At 46.6% G+C, this 23,760-nt stretch overlaps 1 long non-coding RNA gene across 2 annotated transcripts in view; it reads right to left on the reverse strand.

Annotated features, from left to right (window-relative positions):
• Positions 1–7,890: 7,890 nt before the first annotated feature.
• LOC144173738 (uncharacterized) overlaps positions 7,891–23,760 on the reverse strand; it is a 171,648-nt gene continuing 155,778 nt past the window's right edge. For both annotated transcript variants that reach the window (XR_013323377.1, XR_013323375.1), the window contains exon 4: positions 7,891–10,728. This is a non-coding gene — a long non-coding RNA (uncharacterized LOC144173738). The remainder of the gene's footprint in view (positions 10,729–23,760) is intronic.

Here is a 23,760-nt window from a genome sequence, read left to right on the forward strand (position 1 = left end):
GGGCTAGCCAGCTCAGAGTACCTCGGAATGTACCTCGGATAGTAACCTGCGATTCCCAAGAACGACCTAATGTCTGTCTTGGTTCGGGGCTACGGGAAGTCTCGGATTGCCGCTACCTTAACTTCAGAAGGTCGGCGATGACCCCTACATATAACGTGACCAAGGTAAGTGACTTCCGCGCGTGCCATTTGACATTTAGGTGCCTTGATCGTTAAGCCAGCTTCACGCAAACGTGAAAGCACGGAGCACAGGTGTTCCAGATGCTCCGGCCACGAGGCGGAATAGATAGCCACGTCGTCTAAATAGGGCAACGCAAAGTCGTCTAACCCCCGTAACACTTTGTCCAAGAGACTTGATAAACAGTATGGCGCGTTTTTCAGCCCAAAACTCAAAACTTTTGGTAGGAAGGTCCCCATGGATGAAATAAACGCCGCGTATCGGCTAGCTTCCATCGTCAGCGGCGCCTGCCAGTATCCCCGCACTAAGTCAAAAGTGGAAATGAAGCCAGCTCTGCTTACTTTCTCGATACGTTCCTCTATGTTCGGTATCGGGCAGGTTTGGTCTCTGGTGATAAGGTTTAACTTCTTATAGTCTACACATGGTCGCGGATCCTTGCCAGGAACTTCAACCTGTATCAGGGGTAAAGTATAGTTCCTTTCGCCAGCCTCTATCACATCCAGAGCCAACATTTTCTGGATTTCAGTTTCCAGAATATCGCGCTGTCGCGGCGACACTCGATACGCCTTTGAACGCACGGGCTGGGAAGACGTAAGCTCGATGTCATGCGTTAAGAGGAAAGGTCTTCCGGGCTTATCCGAAAACCGGTCCCAGAACTCTTCCAACAGTGCCTACAACTCACGTTTTTGATGAGGCTCCAGCTCCGCCTTCGTTACTAGGTCGTTAACGAGTCTACTCGTGCCCTCATGGGTAAGCGGCCCCAATTCCGGAATCTCGGGGGGATTCTCCTCGGGTATGTTAACTAGTATCTGCACCACCGTTTCCCGCTACCTGTAGGGCTTTAGTAGGTTGCTGTGGTATAGTTGCTGGAGCTTGGACTTTCCAGGTACTCTCACAACGTAGTTGGTTTCAGACAATTTTTGAAGGATTTTTGCCGGGCCTTCCCACTGAACTTCTAGTGTATGGCGTTGAGACGGCCGCAAAATCATTACCTGGTCTCCCACCTCAAACTGACGTGCCCTGGCTCCTTTGTCATAGTATGCTTTTGACTTTTTCTGGGCTGTGCTCGTTGCGGTGCCCGCCAGCTGCTGTGCCCTGTGCAAGCGGTCCATCAGCGAGAGTACGTATTCTACAACCATTGGGTCTTCGCCCCTACCTTCCCACGATTCCCGGAGGATACGGAGGGGGGAACGTAACGAGCGTCCGTAAACAAGTTCCGCTGGCGTGAACCCGGTCGTCTCGTGAGGATCCGTTCTCAAAGCAAGCATCGCGGCCGCAGACACAGCTCCCAGTCAGCCTTTCGTTCGTAGCACATGGCTATGAGAACGCGCTTCATTACTGAGTGCAGCTTCTCGACAGAGTTCGACTGAGGGTGGTACACGGAACTATGAATGAGTTTTACTCCCCACTTCTCGAGAAACGTCGTCGTTAGTGCGCTCGTAAAACTGTACCCTGGTCTGACTGTATTTCCGCCGGGAAGCCAACCCTCGCGAACACTGACAGTAGGGCGTTCACAATTTCCACTGTGCTCACCTGCTTCAAGAGTGCGGCCTCGGGGAACTTAGTAGCAGGACAGAGCACTGTCAAGATGTGACGGTAGCCAGAGGTCGTCGCGGGCAGTGGGCCAACCGTACGATCACGAGACGGCGAAAGGGCTCCATGATAACCGGCACGAGTTTCATGGGCTCTTTGGTTTTGTCTCCGGGCCTGCCCACTCTCTGAATTACACACAATACCTACTCCTTTAGACAGTTTGCTCAAAACAGCTTCTAGTTGGTCCTTCCAAGACATGTGCCCTTCTAGAAGTATGCCAAGACTTTTTACTACCCGAACAAACTCAATCTTTTTAGATGCGATGCTGAGAGGAGCATCCCTTGCCGGCGGCCCTCTCCTGCGTGCGTCCGGCGTCCGCGTCCACACAGCTGCGTCTCTCCTCCGCTCGCCTCCTCTCCTCTCTCCGATAGCGAACACTCTCTCCCAACATCTGCGGTCGCGCTGCGCGCGGCGCCGCGCGCGGCTGCGCACTGTGCGCATGTGTAGTACTCTCTCTCTCTCTCCACGGTTTCCTCTCCTTCGGGCGCGCTGCGCATAGAAGCGGAGTGCCGCGCTCCGGCCGGTCTCTCAGTCGACAGTCGTCCGCGCTTGCGCTTGCTCTCTTGCCGTACCCGACGATTGCTTGATGCGAAGCCAATGGAACCCCCTTCAGCGTCGCAGCACACCAGGGTTCCCGCGAGGGGAGGTGGGCGTAATTTTTTTTACCCAAGTCTCAGCTCCACATCTATCTCAGCAGGTTTTCGCATAGCACAGAACAGAATAGCCTTCGTTTTCTTTTCATTCCTGGTCAAGGAATTGGCTTTACTCCAAGCATCCAATTCATTTAGCAGCGCATTACCGGTTTCTATAAGGTTGCCGAGGTGTTTTCCTGTAAGAAAGAGGCTCATGTCGTCCGTATATATGACAAATTTGGTTTCTACATCAATATTAATAACATCCTTGATATAAAAATTAAAAAGCAATGGACCCAATATACTGCCCTGTTGCACTCCTGGGTTTACAGGCCTTAATTCAGAAGCAACACCATTAATTGTCGCCTGTTGATAGCGATGTGCAAAGTCAGATTGAATTAGTTTTTGAAATATCCTTAAATACCGTAGCACCCCAACTTTTCTAGTAAGAACTTGTGCTTAACGCAATGGAAAGCCTTAGAATAGTCGACAAATATACCTAATGTGTAATATTCCTTTTCAAATGATTCCAAAATATAGTGTTTCTGAGTCAACAGAGCTGTCTCTGTTGAACGTCCCTTTCTAAAACCAAATTGGCACTCTGTTATAAGGTTGTGTTTATCTGAAAAATTCGTGATGCGGATGAGTATAAGTTTGTCAGCACACTTAGAAAAAACCGGTAGAATGGAAATACAATGGTAGTTTGTGAAACTGTTAGTGTCGCCATCCTTAAATATTACGGCACCTTTGGGTAATTGCAGTTTCTTAGGAAAAATGCCTTCTGCGAAAATGCAGTTCACTATATGTTCAAGAATTAGAGAGATTCTACTTATGACATATTTATCTGGCTGAATTTGTAGGCCGTCAATGTCAGAGCATTTGCTATTTTTAGTAGACATAATAATGGTTGATATTTCATGTGCTGAGGTGGGTGTTATAAATACGCTGTCTGTGACTTGTGGCTTTAAATACTCAGCACACCTGGGGTTATAACTGCTGTTTGCTACTGAAACAAAAAAAAACGAATGAAGGCATCAGCTAATTCTTTCCCTGCTAGGTCGACGCCATTAGAAGTATTTACGGATACTGATTCATTAGGTGTTGTTCGGCCAAGTATAGCGTTTAACCTTTTCCATACGAGATCAGATCTTTTCAGTACGTCAGGATTGAAGAGATCATACAGATATCGTTGTTTGGCATCAGAAAGAAGGCTATTTAAATTGTTTCCCTGTTGCTTAAATGTCTGAAAAACGAATGGATTTTTGTTTTAAGAAATCTTTGAAAAAGTTTATTTTTTCCCCGAATTCCTTTTAAGCACTCTTTCGTTATCCATGGTTTTCATGCTTACCAAGGTTATTTTCTTACTTTGGGGGGGGGGGGGTGGGGGGGTAAGCATCTAAAATATATTGTTTTGAAGGTTTCTAGAAAACTGTTGTAAGCTTCTCCTGGATTCAAGGTCTGGAAAACCTCGGTCCAATGAACTCGCATTATACTCGGATACAATTCAAGAAAAAAGGGGCGTAGCCGAATCCTCCACTTCCAGTACCCCCCTTCCAGCCAATGGTGCCGCTCTATCAACGTGACGTCGCGGCCGACCGCCTTGCACCTGCAGGCAGCGCTCGGAGCCAAGCTTTTCTGAGTGAGTCCGCGCCGAAAAGTAGTTCTTCAGGACGGCTATATTTTGAGCCGAAATAAGTACCTTAGCTAAAAATTCTTTATTTGCCAATATAATGCAACACGTTAAAAAAACTTATTCGTCAGCCGGAGTTGTAAGTTTCAATTTTATTGCTAATAGTAAATTTCTGCTCTTCCGGGTTTTCCCTCAACCGCTTCCTTCTGGTTTTATGCAATGCCTGTTCCCTTTTCCGTTTTGGAGCCCGAAGAAGCCGCGTGTAAGTCTGCGTTATCGTTCTCGACTGAGGATTCGGAGTTGAATGATGATGGTTTGTTGAGTTTTGCTGCACTTTGGTTCCAATCCCTCCACCATCTGACAACAGTAGGATTGTGGTGCGTTCCCATCCACGCCACGCCGATGGTACAAGAAAAACAAAAGCTCCGTGTCATCTGCAGCTGCGGGCGGGAGACGATCCGGAACGCGTACGTTCGCTTGCGGCATCTACACCCGGAGCGCAGCATTGAAGAAACGGTCGCGACAACGAGCGATCTTCATGGAATCACCGTGAGTTTGGTGATGGACGTGAAGAATGAGATCAGCAATAACGATGGCAATCTTGCGACGCCCTCCCGAAAGTGCCGCGAAGCGTTGGAAAGAGACGACGCTCAGAAGTGTACGACGACTTCACGAAGTGCGCATTGCGGTCGTCCGTGCATCGCCTTTTTTCGCCGCAATAGGATCCCGACAGTGAAGGCGATGGCTGCGGATGTCAACGCTCGCGACGACGTTACTCCTCTCAAGCCATGGACTGTGCGCCGGCTGCTGAATGACATCGGGTTCAGGTATGAGAAGAGGGGCCGGAACTCGCTGCTGATCGAGCGGCACGACACTGTCGCGTGGCAGCAGAAGTACCTGTACGACATCGCCAGGTGCAGGATTGAAGATTAAAAAAATATTCTACTTTGATGAAACCTGAGTGAATGCGGGACACACGATATGGACTGTTTGACGGACACGATGGTTGCTTCCCACCACGACGCCTTCATGCGTGGTCTGACGACAGGTTTGAAGCAGCCGTCAGGGAAAGGGTAGCGCCTGACTGCAACGCACAGCGCGGGCGGCTTCGTCGGTGGGTGCCTGGACATCTTTCGGAGTACGAAGGCAGGCGACTACCACGACGAGACGGACGACATCCGCTTTGAAAGGTGGTTTGGGGCCGTTTTGCTGCAACTGCCACTGGGTAGTGTAATTGTCATGGACACCTCGTACCACTCGTGACTGGAAGAAGCAGTGCCTACGACGACTTCGCGCAAAAATGTTGTTCAGGACTGGGTGACGTCCGAAGGACTTGCTTGGGATGAAAAAACGCTTAAAAAGGAGCTCCTCAACCTTGTGGCCTCTGTTAAGACACAGTAAATCAGGTAACGGATGGACGGTGCAGCTGCAAAGACAGGATGTATTCGGGAGCCCTGCCATTGTGAGCTCAGTCCTACTGAGCGCATATTGGCACAGATGAAGTGAGGCGTCGCAGCAAGAAATGCCACATTTAAGCTGCCAGATTAGACGTGCTCCTGAGGGAAGAAGTTGCCAAGGTAACAGCTCAGCACTGGGCAAACACTGTTCAGCATGTGATCAGCATTGAAACAAAGTTCAGAGGAGACGGTGGAGCAAGTGCGCATGTTCAACCTATTATAATACATCTGGGTGAAGACGAAATGGACTCCGACAGGGGTCTATCTGCTATCGAGTCCTTTCAAGATGTGTAAGGCTGCAACCTATTCGCCAGTGCCGCCTTTGCCTCGTTCAGTTAGTGTGGAGTGCGGTATTTAGCTTAAATACCTGTTTCCATAGCTGCAGAAGCAAGAAACTCCGTCAGACAGCAGAGAAGACCATATATGCTGTTTGTTGGCTTTATTTATTTCTGGAGTTAACTGAGCAGCCTGTGTGTGGTGCGTAATAGTCTCAGGGTTGGTTGCTTTGACATGTAGCTATGAGAATCAGAAGAGACCATTGCAATGTTTGGTTTGTAATCTAATTTGTCATTACTCAGTGCTGTCTGCTGTGTCGTAGACTCAACAGTGATCTTCCATTATAACAGTAAGGGCGGCAGAAGCTATTTCAACAATCGGGTTATGATCTCATTTGCTGTAGTGAACGGAGCGGTGTTTTGTGTGGTGCTGGTTCATGGTTGATTGCCTTGATATGTAGCTATGAGAATAAGAAAAGGCTGTTGCAGTGCTTGGTTTCTGATCTCATTTGTTATAAGTGTGGTGCAGGAATTAAGCCGAATAAATTCAGTCATGACAGGATTCTGCGTGGCAGATGTATTCATAAAAGGAAACCGTACATCTCGAGCTAGAGAAAACCCGCACTGTTCAAAACTATTTCCTGGAAGTAAAGCCACGATTACACTGTGCAATAGTTTTCGCTGCACGAAGGGTGGCTATTCGCATGTATAGCATGAGGTGTGTGCAAGCCGAGTCCAGCGAGTTCACAAATTCACTTCAAGCAGAATCACTTCTGCGGTGTGTGGCGTTGGGGCTCCTTTTGCGACACTGTAAATGGTGATAAAGGCAAGTTTCACCTACAGGACAAGACACTAGTTTGAATTTTCACTGCACGTTTTTTACATTGTTTGGACACTTACGCACGTATGGGATGCAGAAACAGTTGCAAATAAATTGCCTACATCGAAGCATGTAACTGAACATTGTCTGCTTGCGTAGCTGGCTGAGCCAAGTTGTCTTCTGATTGAGCGTTAAAACTAATAAATCTGCTTCAGTCTCTTATTGCTCATTTCATTTGCTCTGCATAATTCAGCAGTGTGTATGTTTAGCTGTCTGAGCCACATCTGACATAACAGCAGTGAGGACCAGAAAAGTTGCTTCGGTGTTTTATTTCTACTTTGATTCTGTTTAGCTGCTATCTGCTGTCTTACGCAGGAATTAGGATAAATAGGTTTTATCTGTGGTTTCAGACACTGGATAAAATGCAGAAGCACAACGTTAATCAAGACAATTCCCAAAGCTTTGGGAAGAGGAAACTACGTTGGCTTAAATCGATCCTCCCATGTATGGGAATAATTTCATGTAGTGCATTTTTGGCAAGATAATATATTTCTTCCTTAGCATATGATAAGATTCTGGTTCTTGCATGACAAGAAAAGTATGATATCCATTGACCAGTTTCAGCGGAGCGACATGTACCATGTGTGTGTTTCCATGCGTGCACTCAACCGACATGTCATACATCAACCAGTGCAAATAGCTTTTTATGGTACAGATCACTAAGTAACCCTTCAAACATACTTCATTGCCCGTGTTATGAATTTGGCATCAATTGATGTGCTGTCATTGTGATTTACACTCCTAATATATGTGTAGACATGGCACGTGTTGCGTTGTGAACAGCGCTGCAGCAAGCTGCAGCTTACTGTTCGACTTGGCATCCACGATGTTGAGCAGTGCTGGAGCAGCGAGCTTCTTGTTCCAGCAGCCACTTGTGATGCAACAGGGAGAATGGGTGAAATGCTCACTTTTTTCACCCTGAATGCTCTATCTCGAATTCACAGCACATACATGCAGATCACCATTACAGAGCAGCTTCTTACTTAAGTGACATAAACACAAGGCCAGCAGTGCCTATATAGCTGTAATAATGCACATCTCTGATGAAAGGTGGGTTTTTTTGATTTCAGTGCTGTGTTTCATGTCTTCACATGCATTGTCGCAGCTGATCATACCAATGAAATCTCGCTCATGAAATTTCACTATCGCGAAGCACAGCTCATTTGCGAAGCCTAAGCAAGACAATGAAATTGAACTTACAGTGGTAATACTCATGTATAATCTTTATTATCATAGACAATGCAAACTCAACGCAGATCTCTATTCGTATTTAATTAACAAAGGTTTTTGTCCAAAACAAAAATTTAAAGCGCTCCACATAAAACAGGCCAAGAAAACATACCAGCTTGAAATAACGCATTTAACAATGGAATCTCAGCGTAACCGGAAATCAAAATAGAAAAGGTGCCATATTAAATCACATCACGCAGCTAAGCTACAGCTCGTACGCATTCACGTTCAAAAAACGCGATAATTCAGCTTCTTGTATTTGGCGACTTCATCACAATTTGGACGAATACGCTTGCGCCCGGCATGGACTTGGGACACATGGCTCGACATATGCTCTTACGAAATGCAGCGCGCGACGTCTTGCTGTTTGCGTTTCGCTCCGTGCATAGCTCTCCGTGGCGTTAACGTGCGCTATGCACAACAGTAATTTTTACGACTCGCGTAATCTACGAGAAATTAACACGGAGCTATCGCCCCCCGTCGCAGTCACTGGTGCGATAACGTGGGTAGCACAGACACAGAAGGGACTAAACGGTAGAACGAGAAGCACTTCACGCTCAAGACGAAACGCCCGCACAGGATGACGACGACCGCTTTGTATCACACAGCGTACACAGAATCCAGTACCTGCAGCGGCAGCTATTTCCCGGTCGGTCGCTCACAAAGCAGAAGAAAAAACACCATAGCGATTGTCGTTACCGAGCATATGTTAAGAACACTGCACACAACACGCAAACAAGGAATACGACTGAAAAGCACTAAAAATCATTCTCAGAACATGACGCCGCCGATGGATTGACGCGAACAGCGGAGGCGGCCATTTTGGTAGAAGTTCGTAAGCGCGGAAGAACATGCTCTGTGATTTCTTCCGTGAACGCGGCATAGAGGCGGCCTACCATGACGTCACGTTGATACGGTGACACCATTGGCTGGAGGGGGGTCCTTTGATGGGGAAAAGCCGCATTTTTCTTGAGTTGTATCCGAATATAGTTCTGTGCTGAAACGTTCTAGTGTAGTGGGGTTAATATCACGTGAAGTTACAGGTGGCACAGGCCTCTTCAAGGAATTAGTGGGCTTTAGGTTATCTAGCACGAGGAAGTCCCTATATTCCTCGTGATCACTCACGTGGTAATCAATAACACCGGCGCTATGTCTTTGTCATTTAGAATTCGTAATAAAGACATCGACTAAGGTCTACGTTCTAGATGTAACACGTGTCGCTAGGTGAATTGCATTAATACAACTATTTGCCTCAATAATTCTCATAACTTCTTCTTGAACCGACTAATGCTGTAAGAAGTCAATGTTAAGGTCGCCCCCTAGGGTTAGAGCGTAATTGTTTTCGTTTATCCAGTTTAAATATGTTTCGACAAACGCAAGGAAGTCCGAAAGTGCTCCTTTAGGAGGGCGATACATCCCACTCAAAATGTTAATGTCGCTTTTCAGTGTTAAGATTTCGTAGTCGGGGGCTGATATTGAAAAGCTAGAGACTAAGGAGCAAGAAAAAATATCCTTCGTCAGGATTGCAACACCATATCTTTGTTTGGAGCTACGGTTTAAAAAATAAGTCGTACATCCATTTAGTTTTCACACTTCTTGTTCGCTTCGATACCATGTCTCCGTTAACATAATAGCATCAAACGGAGGTGTTATGCCTAGTAACAGCTTCAATTCTTCTTTATTTCTAGCCGACTGAGCATTTATGGGAAAAAATGAAAGAAATGTTGTTTTCTTGTCTGCAAAACAAGGGAATTCTTCTATTGAAAAGCGGTGGTTGTCCATAGTGTATTAGTGTCGAACTTTGGATAGGAGTTTACTATATCTTATCAAGATCGTCGGGGGAACCGATAAGAAGAGCATGCGTCGATTCAGCATTCCTTACAAAACATTTTCCGTTTTTCGTCCAGCAGAAACGTCATTTATGTTCCTTTTTATTGCGACGGTCATTCCGAGCAGTTTTTTCAGCGACGGGCAAAGATGCTCGTTTACATAGATGGGCAGTGCAGTCTCTTGCCCGAGATCAGTAGTAGAAAGTCGCTTTTTCTTCGCCTTTTCGAGGAGGCATCACGTTTAGAACGGGAAAGAAACTGCACGACAATGTTCTTACGTGATCTGTCCTTCGTAGGTACGCGGTGATATATCTCAAGATCATCGTCTGTCACGTCCTCATTAATAACATTTCCAATCGCAGCAATGAGTTCTGACAGACTCTCTCAAGGGACAACAGGGACACCTTTGATATCTATGTTCTTATTTCTACTGTATTGTTCCAGCTGTATTATTCGGTGGTAATATTCAACAACTTGCTTTTTTAACATTCCGCACTCAGTTTCGAGGGAGCTGTTTGCTGCCTTTAGCTCTGCATTCTGCTCTTCAGTTTCCTTGAACCGCTCTGTCATTTCTTAGAATGACTTGTTTAAGCTATCCAGAGTTGTCTTTATTTCACGATTTTCTTTCCGCAGCTCCCTCTCGAGTGATTTCCGCATGTCAGTCATCTTTTGCCGAAATTCTTTTAACAGCGTGTCTAGTATACCGCGAAGCACACGCATGGTAGAAATGTGGCAGCAGCAACAGCAGAACGGGAGTTCAAAAATACATGCACAGGTCACAAGTTCCGACAAAAATGCCAACCTGCGCAGGAATAGCGGAGCGACTCAGTCAACCAGCACGCCTGCTGCCGCTGCTACCAAGTGAGGATTGTTGCTCCGATGCCTCGTTTATGTAGGCTGATCCTGCATGGGGGTGTCGTTCCTCCGCCGGTGTGACGTCTGTGCTGCGTCGGTAGCTGGCCATCCGCTGGATCGGCGGCAATCGCAGATGGTTCTTCTTGCAGGGGACAGCGATGAAATTTTATCTGCGTAGAAGTAGCGCAACTCGTCAGTCAACCAACATGCCTGCTGCCGCTGCTGCCTTTATATCAACGAGTTTCCAGTGCCAGAAAAGCTCTAAATGCGCCGTAAACACGCCCGCGATGGTGATTTTTCAAGCAGACATTGGCCCCTTCGCCCTCCGTCACGCGGGCAGGAAATCTCCCCGTCGTTTTCTGGGAACGTTCACGGACGCCGTACCGTGCACACCGAGGCACGGCCGCGCGCACCGACCGCTTAAGGAACGCGATTAAAAGAAGGGGGCACATACGCACACAAAGCAAGTTTACTGTCACCGAAAGCATGCACTTTACCCAGGTTCCCACTCATTCCTATGTCGCATCTTGTTTTCATTCTCGTAGTTAAACATCTCCTTTTCTTCGGATTTGGTGATATTTCTTCTTTTTCGTCATATGAGAATCCCCTGCTTAGTTTTTTTCTGATGGTTAGTCCTCGTTTTTTTGTATTGAGACGTCGTCCGTATGTGGTTTTTCCGCAGTGTCTGCGCTGTTTTGAATTCAGTTAGCATTTCGGTAGTTGTTTTCTCTGACGTTGCTAGTCATCTCCTTCCTGTAAACTCCGTTTCAAACTTGGTAATGTTGCTACTGGCCAAATATGATGCTAATTTTCCATTTTATTTCTGTTTTTATTTTTAAACAAATCACGTGGTTTAAATAGAGAAGGGGCCTAACTTCTGCTTTACAACGTTTGGTCACTTTCTTTGGAATTCGCGCTAATGAGTGAGTAGAATAGGCGCAGATGTGATGGGCTTACTTTGGAGCTGCAAACAAAGTAACTAGTGGTTTCAACGAGCTCAAGCTCATATGACTTTGGGGCGCACCGTAATTTAGGTTCGGCATGGGTTTTTTTACGTGGGGAAAATATCCACACGCGACATTTATTGTTTTTCGTGTTAACCAGAAAAACTCAAGAGTGGCCGGCTTCATACCACCATCTTTGGGCTCAGCAGCACAACCCGACTGGGCCACCGTATGGCTGGTAGCCGCATATATTTTCTACCGTGTTTCATGTTTCAACTGATATGTATTTCATTTGAGTTTGATGCGATTTATTTCTCGATATGACTTAGTCTCCATCATTGTAGTTATTCGTGTTCCGTCTTTAGGTTTGAGTATCAGCTGATGTATTTTTGAACACAAATATTTTGTTCTTTTTTTTAAGTTGACGTGCTATTTGTTCTATTTTGAATTTCAAATTGACGTGAAGTTGACAAGGAAATAAACGTCTGTTTTGTTCTTTGGAAGTTTCGGTACTGCCCTGCTCATTCGTGGTTTTTAAAAACAAAATACTTCACTAGACACTCAAAAACACTTATTCGTGGTGGAGCTTTAGGTGACATAAAATGCTTCTCCGGATAGTGAAACACACTCTACTTCAGGGGTGTTCTTAATTACATAAAATACTACGCTGAATGCCACAAAAAACGTCTCTTCGACGGAGTAATGTACAGCACGAAATACTCCGCTAAATGCTCCCAGAAACTCCCAACATCGGGGAGAAAGAGCGAAAATACTCCGCTAAAATGGTTGAGAAAGCTCCCTTCCTGAGGGGAGTTTTCTAGATACTCCCTCTCTGAGGAGTAAATAAAACTCCTTAAACGGTGCACACTACAGGGCAAGCAATTTACTCCCTATTCGGGGAATTTCCATTTAGAGTGCATAATTAGCGTTGCTGGCTATGTGAAGGGTTTAGAAGTCGTGATTAGGGTTTATTAGCCGTTATTACCTAGCATGTGATTAGGAAAATTTTAGTACGGCTCGGGGCTTGCTTAGGCAGTGACAAAATATGGCTGCCGTTTGTCAGTACAATAGGGCTGGCTGGGTCGGCCAATTTTTAAGCGAATATCTGCACCGCAACGCGCACGACATGCTCCGTAAATGTCTCAATAAACCGCAATCTCGAAACAGCGATACGTATGAATGACTCTGGCAGCTAAAACATCCATGAACACCATACTTCGATGCCAAAGCGCTGCGGCAAGCGGTGGAGCAGCATCGATAAAACAAGCGCTCTCCTCATTTTTTGAAGGGCGCACGGCAATCCAACCCACAAAATCAGGTGTCGTGCGCCATGTCATGCAGCATTAGTTGAAGGTACCGTCACTTATGCAGTTCTCAACCAACCGGTGAATTCCAATGAATGTGTCGCCGGCGCGCGGCAGTATGGTGCAACGCCCCACCACCCGCATGCCAATAAAAATCGGCAAAACCAAGTCGCCTTTATAGTTTCCGGGAGAAAACCCGTAAGGTAAAAGCTCTGGCAATGTCAGTGAAAAAGAACACACTTTTCGCTGTTGGACGGTACGAACACGTTTTATTGCTTTTGTTAGGTCATCAGGGATGGAGACGACAACAATCGAACTTCATTGAGGCATACGGGAGCATAAGTGGGAAGCATAAAACACACCCCCCTAAGAAATCTACTTCAAACGCGACCAATCTTTCCACGCACTCGCTGCAAATTTGTTCCATACAGGAATGCCACTGGAATTAGCACGCACGTTTCGTGACGTCATCTACATACACAGTCCTATTTTAGAGCGAATAATGCTGTGAAATCCTCCATATAACTGAATGGATACGCAAGGTACCAAAACAAACATTACACACGACGGCAGCTGGTATAAGTTAGAATTAAAAGATAACTATTTATTTACGGCTGCACGAGCTAACATACACAGACAAAACTTGAGAACAACTCAAAAGTTTTCGCGTCACCTTTCACCAACCTGACTGTTCGCGGAAAACTCCAAATAATCCAAGCTATGACGAGCTCAGCGATGTCACGAGAATGCTATTTCTCACAGCAACCTGCGCCACCAGCACAGCACTGGATCCGAACACTCAGTAAAGAGGAAGGTTTCTTCCGCAATAAAATCTTCGAAGGCTGACACTTGTTTGAATTAGACAAGCTTGCTGTAAGATATGCGCATTTGCCACAGGAATCATTGCCTCCAAACTACTGTTTCTAAGCTACAGCAAAAAGAACACGCTGAAGAAACATGGGAACACATAACACAGTAATAAAATTGGCAATGCGGCCCCGGGTAAACGTAAGAGCATAGGAAAACTTCCTTGTGTCTGGCCACAGCCTCACGACTCTAACAGTCGGTCCCGTGCAGCTCGATCTGGCACCTTGGCAGCCCGAGCATCACCTCCCCTCTACGTAATATGGACTCTACCTCCAATTGGAAAAGCAGGCAAAACCGAACGCTCATTCCGCAAACACAAGGCACGAGGTCGCGGGTTCGATTCCCGGCCGCGGCGGCCGCTTTTCTGATGGAGGCGAAAAGCAAAAAACGCCCGTGTGTACGAGATTTCGCCGCACGATAAAGATCCCCAGGTGGTCAAAATTAATCCGGAGCCCTCCACTACGGCGCGCCTCATCGCCTGCGTTGCGTCGGCGCGTTAAACCCCACAATCAATCAATCAATCAAAGCAAACACAAGGGCAGGTTGGTTACTTTACTTTAGCTGTAGAGACAGGTGGGGAGCGAGGGAAGCGAGAGATATGGTTTAAGCCCACTGCTTTATTTATGGTTATTTTTTTCGCCTTCAGATGAAGCGGGGTTTGTCGATGACGGATGGAGGGGACTAAAAATACACATTTTCGTCACCACGCGAGCCACGCATGCGTCGATTCAAAGGGACTGCCTGTGAGCTGTAGGCTGTCGGCGCCGATTAATTCCGTAATGCACAGAGCACACGCCATTCGTCGGTCATTTCATCGCAAATTTGAGCCATACATGAGCTGTTTGGATGGCTAACAAACCCTGCATACCACCACTGCGTAGCAAAGATTGAGGACACGACAGGGGCAGACGCAGCCACCGAGCCCACCGATTGCCGTAAGACGGAAAGCAGACGACGAGAGAGGCAACGAAAACGGAAACGAGAGAAGTTGCATGGTGAGGCATATATTTAGCCGTATCCACATCCGCTGTCCTGTTGCTAGGGGGATATCTTTTCAACGCATGTGCAGCGTAAGCTGAATATGTCACAGTCACGACTCGCGATTGACTGCTTACTCATTGATTGATTGATTGTAGGGCTTAACGCGCCGACGCAACGCAGGTGACGAGGCGCGCCGTAGTGGAGGGCTACGGAACAATTTTGGCCACCGGGGGTTCTTTAACGTGCTCCAAAATCTCGTACACACTGAAATTTTGTGCTTTTCGCCTCCATCAGAAAAGCGGCTGCCACGGCGGGGAATCGAACCCGCGTCCTTGTGCTCAGCAGCACAACGCCTTAGCCACTGAGCTACCGCGGCGGGTTTGACTTCTTACTGAACAGACTTGGGTGGAGACCTGAATGCAGTTTGGTTTAGTCAGGGCCTAGCGAGCGCTGACTTGCGTCAGTCACGATTGCGTCAGTCATGAGCGCTACTAAATGTAGTCATTCCGTAGTTAGTGACTGCCGATAAATACGGGCCATTATGTAGAACAATCACCCGCTTACGCGAGTCTAACATTACGTACCAAAGCTTGGCTGGTCATCGTTCTTCACAGAGTGGAAGGTCACTGAATTGTTTTCAGTTCGGCTATCGGAGCCATCCTCCTTGCAATACAACTAGCGGGACGATTGAATAGAAGCATAAACATCGCTACGGACACCGAAAGGCCGTTAGACTGTTGGTTGCAAGAACAGCACCTAAACTCTTCGGAAAAATTCTCCGATCAACAATGAAAAACTTTTGCAAGATGACATGGACACCTGAACACGAGGCTCTGGAATGAACGATGCAGTTAACAAAGAAGTACGTGAACTAACGTGCCCTTATCCTGGCGACCACCACTATCACACCCTCATCCCCGAAATTATGAAACACGTCTTCTCGTCGATGGACTCGAAACCCTGCGCAGGACGAACCCTTATTTCTAGAAACCTAGATGGGAGAATATGTTTGGTGGGAAACATCAGAAATCAACGTACAACTGTTCTAAATTCGAACCAATATCCACCTTTTTCCATTTCTACTGGCCATGTTCAAGAGTATGTTGAGACGAAAACCATTCAAACGTTATACATATTCTTTTATCGAGACAGGGAAGGCAGTTTTGACCAACCCGTCGTCTCAAAATCCGTATTTGCTTACTATTCTTTTTTGTATTATCCTTGTCTTACAGTAACCAGTGCTAGTGTATATAAGTGCTATTGTTTGGAAAGAAATATTCAGTTGATAGTAGCGCTCCGTGTCGCCTTCTTTTTCTCCTTTTGTCCCCGTTGCTAGTTCGCGCCTTCCACCACGATGATATATTACCAACTCGCCAAGCTTCCCCTATTTCAAGCTTTATTTCCGCTACAAGGGGGCCTTTTGACAGCATCTCCTTGTACCCATGCCTTCTTGACTCTCTCATCGGTTTCTTGGCTTGCCTAGCCGTGTATTTTCACCGGCTAATGAGGCTTCTACCTCCGGAAGTTCTGCTCCTGTTTGGTAGCCTGTTACCCTCAGTGGGCCATGACGACAGATTTACCAACATTCTTAGCAGTGAATTGCACAACCAAGCCCGCAAGCCCGCTTATACCGGCACTTCCTCTTCCTGCAAGTGCAGCGTCGCTATCCGCCACACCACCGAAAGAACGAGTGGCCTCAATGGCACGATCCGACGAAGTCGTCAAAGGAAGCCCTCTGGCTGGAGACTCCCGCGGAACTGCCTGCATCGCCTTGAAAGAAAAATTTACGTCTCCTGCTTCTCGCAAATGCTTGCTAGCTCTCAATTTAATTTAGGTAGCTTTAAACATCCCCCTCGCGAGGGGCACAATCAAATGCACAGCATTTCCGAGGGGGTGCGCCGGCAAGTCGTATCTCTCGATTGCGGGACCCGTGTCGCCATCTTTTGGAGGCGCGGGACAACTTGTGGCGCTTTCGAAACAAACGAGAAATGAGTGAAGGATATAAGGCGCGTTCGGTGCATCGAAATCTGTGTCGGTTTCGTGGCTCGGTCGGTAGTGCGCCGGGCACCTTGCGTTCCGCCCGCAGCGTCATGGGTTCGAAACCGGGCGCCGGAAACTGTTACTTCTTTCATAGTGCAGTGGCCTGGCTGCGGACTACGATAAGGCGCGCCTGCGGACTACGACAAGCCGCGCATGCGGACTACGACAAGGCGCGCATGCGGACTACGACAAGGCACGCCAACGCCGCGTGACATTGTGAGTTACTAAAATGCTATGCATTTAAAATTCCCGTCCAAGCGGCACCATCCCCACCACTGGAATTGTGAGACTTCCTGATAATGCCGGTCAAGCTCTTGTGAAAGGCCCAAATTCGCTACCCAGCCAGGAAGCACTTGCCGGAGCTCCTGGGCCGTCAAGCGCGTCGCTGTGCTTGCCGCCGACACGGAACATGACAGGTGCGCGTCGGAAGGCTTTGACATTTTGCGCGGTGTAAACCGGTATCCCCGCTGATGGCGGCAGAAAGCAATTTCAGTCACATTATGCAACCCACTCGTGCTTCTAACTTCTGACAAGGAAGAAGGTTTCGCGGTGCTTCCTAACACGGTGTCTATGTCAAAAGCCGAGCTCGCCTTGGTCTCTGGTTTCGACAGCTGTAACAATGCTAAGAAGATGCACAAAGAATTGAACTTGTACAAGCTCAGCAGAAGTCTTAACGGTGATTTTTACACATTTTTATGGTTCCAAAACTTATAACACTGATGGCCGTCTACGCGTCATAGTCTCGGAAAGTGGCACATGGCAAAAGAAGGTAGCGATGACCCTGCAAAGAATGCTAAAAACGCTTCCTGTAAGGGATCTATTGTTTATTGTTTTTTTATTGAGGAAGGTTGGTAAAACTGGCTGAGAACAGGCCGGGCGGCTGATGTCAGACTCGTGTATTGGTGGTGCCGATACAAAACAAACTGCAGTAATGCAATTAAAAAACGAGATAATCAGTACAGTTCCAATTAAAACACTCCAATCTACAATTGTTTGGCCTCACGTGGTGGGTCGATGGCTTCGGAGTGCGGGCGCGGTGCACTGGCTGTTGCGGCGGTCGAGGTTGAGTAATGACGTGGCGTTCTTGCCAGGAGCTTGAGGGTTCCAGAAGGCCCGTGGCATTGCCGACAGTATCAAGTTATCGCCACTCTTGCGGGTTAGAAGGAGGATGTGGCTAGGCCTCAAGGTCTGGTGGCCGTTGTCGTCCAGCTGAGAACTCGCCGGTCCCCTTGTTCCTCCTGCTTCCCACCTTGCCACCTCTCTTCCGCTTCCTTTCTCTCTATATCCTTTTCCCCTTATTTCCCCACGCGGTCTGCTTCGACCACCTTACGCGCACTTTACCTTCGTCGCTTCTTTGCACGGAGTGGTGTTCCCGTGCCCAGCGCCTCCTCGCATGGGGTGACGTAATTAAATTTTTTATACAGAGCGATTCCCGAGGCTTCCTTGCTCGCTAGTTTGATGTGCAAGACCTGTAGGACTCCTTGCAGCATGATATTGTCGGTGCGTGTGTTGAGAGGGTGGTGGACGAGTACTGTGCGGTGCGGTTTCAAAATCAGTCAGCTTTATCTGTTCAGGGGTTTTTCGAACTGCTGAACCTGTATTTGAATTCCACTTACGCTTATTTTTAAGCAAAATTGTACCACCAGAAAACCAGTGCATGTGTCGGATCATGCGCCGCGCCGATTCTCAACGACTTCATGCTAGAAAAAATTGAGCAATTTTTAGATCAGCAAGTGCAAGGCCCCAGTGCCGCCAAAACTGCTGATATGTGGATGACTATCTCGCGCTTCCGGAAGCCAGAGAGAGTGATTTGGAAAATGTAGAAAGGGAGGTGTTTGCCCTGTTTACAAAGCGCATGGCGTTCCTGGGAGTTACAAGCTAAGCGCCTGTTCAACACCAGTTAATGTTCCTGGAACTCAGGCTTTCATCCTACCAAGCGGACAGTTGGACACACGAGTCGGCGAGCAGCAAGCCTTTGTTACCATTTGACTCGGCTCACTTTAACGTGGCTAAGAGAGACACCATTAAGACATGCTATAAGAATGCCCTCTGGATATCACGTCACCGGTAAACGTCCAGGCGTGCTACCGGTGACAAACAACGCCTTAGGAAGCGGCGCTCCCGAAGTATGTTTTGTTTTCTGTTTTTCTGGGATTGTTGATAGCGCTACAAATGCATGGCCTAATCGAATCTTCAGGAATAGAATCCAGATTCAATAAAGGCAAGCTAACCGTCATTCCTTACATGCGTATTTGTTTTCCACAGACTTGAGAAATTCGCACAAGATTCAGGAGTCGCCGTATTTTTTGCTGCCCCAGACAAGTTTTCATGACTTTACTGAAAAGTTAACACTGACGCTTCGCAGAAGCAGAAGTGCAAAAAGCACCAACGAGTAAAGTTTTTTCCATGTGTAAAAGGAGTTGTTTAATATTCGCAACGCATACAACAAGGGTTACCTCGGCCAAAGGGGCTGGCGCCTAAATCAAATGCTAGCTGAACGCAAAAACGTTTCAAATTCTGCTAGTGGACTTTTAAGCTCATACTGCCTCCGGCGAGGCTGCATGCCAAATTTCGAACAATGCACAACACAGATAGTAGACCACCCGCCAGAGATATCAGACCACCCGATAAATTAGAGAAGCGGAGAAAATTCATAGATTAGGTGAACAGTGGATCAGCGGTCCATCTCAACAAAAGAACTGCATTATCTATCGTTTTACGAACACAACTATATCGCTTAGTGTTCCCAGGGACAGTATATTTTTAAGGCTGTCTTTTAACGCTCCCTGATATTATTCTTGTTTTACGGTGAGCAATGTGTCACTGGCGTTGTTCGGAAATTAAAATTCAATTCGTAGTGGCTCATCGTGTCGTCTTAGTTTTCTTTAGCCGCACAAGCTTACCGCAGTTGTCTTTCCTGTGTGAAAGATGACCAAGTAGCGCGGTGTAGACGGGACAGTATAGAAGAGACCACACATGACTAGCGCTTGTACTACACCAGCGCTAGTACAGCGCTAGTTTTGTGTGGCCTCTTCTATATTATCCCGTCAATACTGTGCTATTTAACCATGTTTCATAGCTCGAACCAACTAGCCCACATTTATGCGTTGTCATGTCTTTCCTGTGCTGCCGCGATTAAAATCATTGTGGTTTACCTTTCTCTCTTGGCTCAACTCCAGTTCTTGGAAAGCGGGAATCCCAAACTCCGTCTAAAATGCTCCATCGGCACCGAAGTAACGCTGTCACTTCGTTTTTCTTTAGACCTAAATGTACATGCCATCAAAACATTTTCTGTTGAACATTATTATTCATTCTATGTTTTGTATTATAGCTTTGTACTCAGAAATCCCAATAATTGTGAGTACAATTCGCATACCTCGAGTGCTTGGAAAGCGGGAATCATCAACTCCGTTCCAAAACGCTCCATCGACGCCGAAGTAACGCTGTCGCTTCGTATTTCTTAAGACCTAAACGTACATGCCATCAAAAGTTGTTCTGTTCGATATTTTTTATTCAACCTGTGTTTTGGGTTATGCCTCTCTACGCAGAAATCACAATAATTGTGAGTACACTTTGTTTCATGGCCCATCGATTGACGGTGGATCATTTGAAAAAATCTGCATTTACATTCCGGAAATACATCATATTTATTTTCACAATAGCCCAATTCAAATCAAATTGTCCATTCGTTTTTGAGCAAATGAAACAAGTTGCCTTATTTCGTCCGGTACTAAATTCTGTTTGAGTTTCTTTCGAGCGAACCGGTTAGTAAGCCAAATGGGGCGCGATTTGTAATGGCGCTCGTAGACATTCTGATGGCAACAAGCAGCGTTAACGTCCCTAGTGCAGCGTCTCGTCTGCAAAATAGGCAGAATATCTATGGTGTTTTCCCAGTATCCCGAACAAACTAAAGCCGACGAAACATCCAAGACAAAACGGGATGACCGGCCGGCGCCACTTGTTGTGAGTCGAGGACGGCAAGTGTGAGTTGTTCATGGGCCTCCGGAAGCTCAGTTGTTCCCATTCTCGGTCCAAAAAGAGGGGCGGTGACATTAGGTTGGGAATAACAACGTTTACTTGAAACGTCGCTGACGCTAATGAGTGGCAGTATCGAAATCCGCCACCACAAACGCTGTCGAACAGCAAAGAACTCATTGAATGCGGATGTTTCTTTGACCCCTTCCCCGTTCGAAACACTGTGGGACATTCTCCGCTCGAAGAAACGTGAATAATTCGGTAGGTGGGCGCTCTATGTATAGCACGCTTTAGCATACACACTAAACTTTTTTACACCCTTTTTGGCCGAAAAGGTGTAAAAATCTTGTCCCATGGCTAACACCCTTAAAAGGTGTTTTGGCAAAAAAAGGGTGTACGGATGAAAAAAGGGTGGTGAGCTCAACACCTTTAAAAAAGGGTGTTGAGGATGCTCAACATCCTAAAAAAAGGGTGTTGAGTCTCACACCCTTTTTTTGAGGTGATGGCATTCGCAGAGGCAATGTCAAACGGCGGAGCGCGCAGCATTCAACACAAACAGCCAATAGGGTACAAGTTACAGTTGGAACACGGGATGCAAGCGGCACAGGGAGTGCATACTTACTTAGCAATACATGTGCTGTTCTTGCTTTTATACCCAGCAGAGGAAAGCCTCCAGATGGAGTCGGTGGGCTTGTCGCAAAAAACTGATATTTTAGCGCTAATTTTGGAAGTATGGATTTTACTACGACAATATACAAATCAACACGCGGATTTGCAAAAACGTTTTAATTACGCGGTAGTTTTTCTGATCCGTAACTTATAGAATTTTATTAAATACCATACAAATCTTCCCTGCCACCTCAACACCCTTCAAAAAGGGTGTTCATTATTTCAACACCCTTTTTCCCAGAAGGGTGTAAAGCTACAAATTAGGGTGTTCGAAACTAAAAAAAAGGGCGTAAAGAAAAAAAGGGAGTAAGAAAAGACCGCCAACGAAGAAAAAAGGTGGAGAGACCTCCAATTTTGGAGGCATTTTGTACCTGTTTACACGGGTGGACTGAACATTCTCTACAAGCGGGGGGGGGGGGGGGGGGTTGTACCTCACGATGTTTACAGCAATATGAATTTGCATAATTTATTACCAGTGAAGCTCTTTAAGCTTCAGGACGTAGTTTCGGCGGCATTAGCAAAAAAATACAAAGAAAAAGAACTGGGGCACCTGTAAAGGGTGCACCACCGCAGATAGGGTATTATAACAGTGAAGTCGGCTTTCGAGCTTGTTCGAGTGTGAGCATAAGGGGCGTATGCGTATCCGCACCTCTTACAAAGGTACTAGACTTTTTTGGATTCTAAAAGGTAAAAAAATTCGCGCAGCTTGCAATACTCGTGCAAGGCTGGAGAAACAGCAACGCTGGGGGCCGACCTACCTTGTTTCCCTCTTGGATCTCCTGGCAATGGGGAGGGGGGGGAAGAGGGGGCACACTGGAACAGCCTTGTAAAATCCGGTTAAACTTGGCCTCATCCCTCAGCGGTCGTCCTGGCTTAGCAAGAACATTGTAAAGCTTAGCAAACATAACAAAACTTAGCAACACCGGAAGAAACTAGCTCGACCCCCAGCTCCGCTGTTCTTTTTTTGCAACTGAACACCTATTTCACACCGTTTCAACAACCCACAGAACGCCAAGCGTGTTGCAGTTGGTAAACATCCTTTTCGCCACACGACTACAGTCTTCTTAATTTTGAAGGTTCAAATTGGTGTTTCACGTGCCAATGCTAAACTTGTGGCATGTGGTGCACCGAATAAGGAAACGAGCGATCATTGCATAAGAGCAATTACTTTTTTTTGCGTTTGGAAATTTCTTGCGAGTAGAGCAGTATATGAGGGGATGTCTTCTTTACAGTGCTATTATGCATCCGAACATGGCCTTATTCAATGAACAGCTGAACACCTTTTCCACGCCCTTTCAACACCCTAAGAAAAACCAAGGGTGTTGAAGTTGTTCAACACCCTTTTTTTCAAACAAAAAGGGGGTAGAGCTAAGAAAAGGGTGTTGAGACTCAAGAAAAAGGGTGTAAAGGCTTCCCAACACCCTTTTTCCACTTATGCTACACCCTTTTTGGCTAAAAGGGTGTAAAAAAGTTTAGTGTGTACCCTTAGTGTGGCCAGCGTGTATTGTTTTTCCTTAGAATTATCTCCGTTTTTAGGCAGGCAATTTAAAAGGGTTTGTAGTTGCTTCAGTAATGTTTCTGCATTCATATGTAGTGTTTCACTTGTTTTTTTTCCTGACAAGAACTTAGTGCCCTCCCTATGCTGCTTTTGCGTTAACGGAGCTTTTCCTAGCGTCTTGGCATTAACATAACATTGTTTTTAAAACGGAATGCGACCGGCCTCGCGGCTGAGAGATGTACCAAAAGTTGTGACATTTTTCTTTTTCTTTTTTTACTTCATAATTTCAATCAGGCTTTCCCCTTAATTAATATTAAAAAAAAGATTGTATGTTCCACTAGCGCGACGCGTCTTTTTTATTTTGCTTTGCGCAGTCGAAAACACCGCGCGACTGATCGCACGTACATTATTCATGCTATGGGCGGGAGCTGCCTGGTCGATGCTGGATGTTAAGGAAGAAGCCACGCCGTTTACGAGTTTTACTTTGTTTATTTGCCCTTAGCTTGGCGAGAAAAGCGGGAGCGGAAAAAAAGGGCCTCAAAAACGCCAGAAGCGGCTATCGAGTGGCGCCAGAATACGCAGAGCACAGGCAGCCGTCTCCAGGGACCCAGACTACAAGCGCCTGAGCGCTTTCGGGACGACCACAAGGCATACAAGGCATGAACACGGAGCAGGCGTGAGATATAAAGCAGACGCCTTTGAATTGAGTACCTGCACCGTACACCCGACCGTATAAACTTCGCGCAATTTACGTCTTATCTCGCCCTTGCCGGTGCAGTTTAGGACTCTGGGCCCCAAAAGTTTACAACCAATAAAACTATTAGGAAGCAAATTTACAAAGATATGGAGCAAATAACTACTGGCTTTGATGATGCTATAATGCTTAGGAGAGGGCACTGCTCAAAACCACAGCAGAAAAAAGAG

Source organism: Haemaphysalis longicornis, unplaced genomic scaffold, assembly GCF_048455015.1.
Source record: "Haemaphysalis longicornis isolate Haplotype H1 unplaced genomic scaffold, Haemaphysalis longicornis Haplotype H1 scaffold_3, whole genome shotgun sequence".
NCBI lineage: Eukaryota > Metazoa > Arthropoda > Arachnida > Ixodida > Ixodidae > Haemaphysalis > Haemaphysalis longicornis.